This window comes from Heteronotia binoei, chromosome 14 (assembly GCF_032191835.1).
Source record: "Heteronotia binoei isolate CCM8104 ecotype False Entrance Well chromosome 14, APGP_CSIRO_Hbin_v1, whole genome shotgun sequence".
Classification (NCBI taxonomy): domain Eukaryota; kingdom Metazoa; phylum Chordata; class Lepidosauria; order Squamata; family Gekkonidae; genus Heteronotia; species Heteronotia binoei.
In genome coordinates, this window is record NC_083236.1 from 15,025,990 (window position 1) to 15,030,775 (window position 4,786).

The following is a 4,786-nucleotide window of genomic DNA, read 5'->3' on the forward strand; positions in this document are numbered from 1 at the left end:
AGGGTCATCAGCAAGCTGGGGGAGGGGAGGGAAATGTCTGCTGGGAACTCTGTTATTCTCTATGAAGACAGTCACATAGAAAATAATGAAGAATTGATCCGCAGGTATATGGGGCTCTTGGGGAGGGGGCTGTTGTTTGAGGTAGATGCACCAAATCTTCAGTATAGCATCCAGTGCCTCTCCCCAAAATACCCCCCACGTTTCAAAAAGATTGGACCAGGGGGTCCAATTCTATGAGCCCCAAAAGAAGGTGCCCCTATCCTTCATTATTTACAAAGCAGGGAAGGCATTTAAAAGGTGAGCGGTCCCTTTAAATGTGATGGGCAGAACTCCCTTCAGAGTTTGCTTGTGCTTGTCACAGACTTGCTCCTGGCTCCACCCCCAAAGTCTCCAGATATTTCTTGAATTGGATTTAACCCTAACCCTTCACCTACTTTGCCCTCTCCCAGATCCCGCCCCCCCCCCCAAAGTCTCCAGGTGTTTTCCAGCCCAGAGACCTGGGAAACCGAAGTAGGAAAAGGCATTCAGAGAAGGAGAGAAGCCGACGAGGCAAAGTGGGTAAAGGATGAGGGTGAGCTCTGGAAGGTTGCCTCGTTGTTGCATGCGAAGAGATGGGGCTGTAGCCGGCCAGGGGGAAGATTTCTGTTCAGACTCCCCAAGAGAGTGCTCTCGATTTCGGTGCCACAGCCTAAGCGGACAGTTCCAAGAGAAGGGAAGCGGGAAGGGAGAAAAAGTTCCCAAAAGGGCCAGGCAGCGCCCGCGGGACTCGAACCAGGACTGGTTGATAGAAAGAAATCTCTATTATGGCGAAGGAACCGCTGGGCTAAGCTGACCCAAAGCATAAATCTCCTTAGACGGCATAAGAGGGCACTGTGCTGGGGCGGGACTATGCCGACAAATGAGGATTCTTCTACCCAATCAGCTTCTTTTGCATCATTTTCTTAGTTCTCCACGAGTGTTTTACTGCGCAGGCGCCTCTGGGCGAAGATGGCGGCGTATGGGTAGGTGGGTTCCGCAGGGCGTCTCCTAGCAACCAAGCGGAATGTGTTGCTTTTTTTCTCCCTCGCCGCGGGGGGGGGGGCGAGGCCGAAACTCCCCCGGAGCGCTTGGCGGGATGCGGCCCCTCCCCGCCGCCAGCAACCTTGGGCATGGGAAGGGGCGTTGCTTGAGGGGGGGGGGGGGAGAAGGCGCCCTTTCGCTCTGTCCCCGACGCTGCCAGCCTCTCCCCTCCCGAGACCAGACCGGAGGCCATAATCAGGGTTCTTTTTTGTTTTTAGCAGGAATGCAATTCCGGGTGGTTGGCATCAGGAGGTGTGGCCTGCAGAGTTCCCTCCAAGCTGAGTTGGCGTGCGCTGGCTCACAGATTTTCAGCCGCCAGCTCACACCTGTTTGTCTCTGCTCAGGAAAAATGGCCTCAGAGCACAATAATTTATGCAGCAGCAGCTCACAACTTTTAATGCCAGTAGCTGGCAAAGTAGAATTTTTGCTTTCAGGTCTCTGCAGCTTAGAGGGGACACTGGTGGCCTAATATGCAAATGAGTTCCTGCTGGGCGTTTTCTACAAGGCAAGCCCCGGCCATACTTATTAGTTGAGCTGAAGCTTTTCCTGAAAAAGTCTTTTAGGTCTTGATGACCCCTGTTGGTGCTTAACAGTCGTCAGTTGACATTGGAGGTATCAGTCCGCGGAGGGTCACGTGTCAAGCGGCCTTTCTGGATCTCTGCGGGGAGTTTCCGCTTCCAAGTCTGTTAAAGACATCTCTTTAATGCTAAGTAATGACGTTGAACGAGAAATTAAAAAGATTTTAAAGAAAACACGCTGAGTGGTGCATTCCAGGTTATTTGAGAGATGATGAAATTGCTGAGCAGTCAGGTTAAAAAAGGAAGTACTTCTTCACCCAAAGGGTGATTAACATGTGGAATTCACTGCCACAGGAGATGGTGGTGGCTACAAGCATGGCCACCTTCAAGAGGGGATTGGATAAAAATATGGAGCAGAGGTCCATCAGTGGCTATTAGCCACAATATATATATGTGTGTGTGTGTGTGTGTATATATATATATATATATATATACACACACACACACACACACACACACATATTGGACACTGTGTGACAAAGAGTGTTGGACTGGATGGGCCATTGGCCTGATCCAACATGGCTTCTCTTATGCTCTTGTGCCCTTCGAGGGGAGTTCATCTGGGATGGCTTCCTACCCGAAGTCACTTCTGAACACTCTCTGGGATAAGCCTTCATCCTCCCTTAGGGAATCCTATCCTTTTCTTCAGGACTTCCTGCTCTGGCAGCACAGAAGTCCTCCAGGGACCCAGGACTTAGGTGGCCTCCTTGGGCAAGAGCGGAGGTGGCAGGAATGGGTGCCAGAGGAGGTGGTGGAGGAAGAGGAGGCCTGGGACCTGCTCATTGGGAGATAACTGCCTCCCAAGGAGGTGTTGAGCAAGGCAGCCAGTGATATATATCCAGAGAGCCACTTCTTTTCCACAAAGGGAGCCGAAGAATTCGATGGTACCCGCTGTCCACCCCAAGAAGAGCCTGCTCCCCCTTGGGACTTGGCCCCGGTCATGCAGCATCCAGTCGCCCATGAAGCAGCCCAGCGCTATGGAATGCAGGTGGAAGAACTGTTCGCAGCCCCAGGCCAAGTAGGACAGACGCTGACAGTGTTGCCATCATCCAAAAGGGTGACGCAGTAGTCTGGGCCAGGGTGGCACAATCACCACCCGAATGCTTCTGCCAAGCACAGCTCCCCCACTGACAAGCCCACACCACTGCCGCCCCTTCGCAACTCCCAGCTTTAATGCTTCATTTGATCAGGACTAAGGGGAAGTGGTGCATTTTAAGCCCACCACCCCATGACTTCAGATCCCTCTCTTGATGTCCTGGGCCAAGTTGAGGGCCTCGCTACGGTTGCCTTGCCACTTCTGGGAGGGAAGCACTTGGAGATTTGGGATGGAGCCATGAGAGGGGCCTCAGCAGAATATAATACCACCGAGTCCAGCTTCTACAGTGGCCATTTTTTCCAGGGCAGCTACCTGTGTTCTAATTCCAGGAGATCTCCAGGGAGGCACCACCTGGAGGTTGGTAACCCTAAGCTCTGTCCTGAAAATTAAAAAAATAAATGGCAGCCCTTTCCACTCCCCTCCGCCGTCTTCCAGGAGCTCCACTGTGCCCTTCCCCCTTCTCTCCACCACCCACCCACCCTGCAAGGTAGACCAGTCCTAGAGGGAAGGCTGGGCCGAAGGAGAACTCAGACCTTCCTCCAGGGAGTTCACAAACCTGAACTGTTCACCTCCACCTGTTCTCAGGGCCCTTCTGAAGACCTCCTCCCTCTGCAAAGTTGCCAACTGCAGGTTTGGAATGTTTGGAGATGGCGGGGGGGGGGGCTTTGGCTTTGATTCCACAGAGCCCCCCCCTTCCCCGCTGCCCTCTGCATTCACCCTTGCCTACAGGGGAGCTGATCTCTGGAAATAAGCAATGTTGTTCGAGAAGATCTCCAGGCCCTACCTGGAGACTGGCAATCCTGCCTCAAATATTGGTAGAAACCCCATGGCAGCTCCCCCAATCTTCCCGCCCCCGCCAGCCACCCCCTACCTTTTCCAGAGCCCCGCCTCCCCTCGGGGAAGGATGGTGGCTCAGTGGTAGAGCATCTGCTTCATAAGCAGAAGGTCCCAGGTTCAATCTCCAGCATCTCCAACTAAAAAGGGGCCAGGCAAGTAGGCGTGAAGAACTTCAGTTTGAGACCCTGGAGAGCCGCTGCCGGTCTGAGTAGACAAGACTGACTTGGGTGTACCGAGGGGGGGGGGGCTCTGATTCAGTAGAAGGCAGCTTCATAGGTTCATGTATCTCCAAGGCACAAACCCAGCCCTGCCCCCCTCCCCTCCCCCTATGTGGGAATGATCACTCGACACGTGTACTGGGAAGAAGAACTTGCCTTCTGTGCAAGTCTCCGTTATTTATACATGCTTAAGTTACGCCGAAGTTGCTCAAGCTTAAAGCATAACAGGAAACACCTGCACAGCACAAGGAAGTTGCGTTTGCATAGTCTACAAAAATTAATACAAGCTAGTAGTTGCCAGGGATAGATTTGTCCCGGGGAAACCGGGATGTGGTTGAACCCGAGTGTGAGAAGTCTGTGCTCTTTGTGGAGTAGGGGTGATCAGGTTGGTGTGTCAAGCGCGTGATCCTCCCACACAAATGCAAGGAAGCACCGGCAAAAGGGGGGCGAACAGGACTCCCTCCCCCAAGCCAGGCTGGGCTTCCTTGCCTAACCCCCCACAGCAAAGGAGGAGGAATGCAAACTCCCCCATCTTCCCCCAGGGGCAGCCCCCCCTTTACTTGTGGGCGGGGGTCAACAGAGCTCAGAGAACACAGTGGGGTTGTGGGGGGGGGGCAGGCAATGATGCAGGCCAAGGAATGAAGCCCTGCGGTAGATTCGGCTGAGAGAGCAACGCCATTCGATGCACGGTTGAGCCGGAGCAGCAGCAGAACCAAAGGTCCAGCGGCACCTTGAAGACCAGCCCAGTTGGATTCTGGGTACAGCTGTGGATGCAGGAAAGCTCCTGCCCAGAATGATACAAACCGGAATGGCTGAGGAGGCGGGGGGGGGCGTCTTTGCCCCGGGCGCTGGGCCTGGTCTGCCACGACATGGTTCCGAAGGAGGCTTTGAGAAGGGGGCAGGGGGTCGGCTTTATGGTGGCAGCATCCTCTGTGAGGGGTGTAGAAATTATGAAACCAGAAGACCTCATGTCCTTTGCAAGAGTTGTGCCTTTCAGC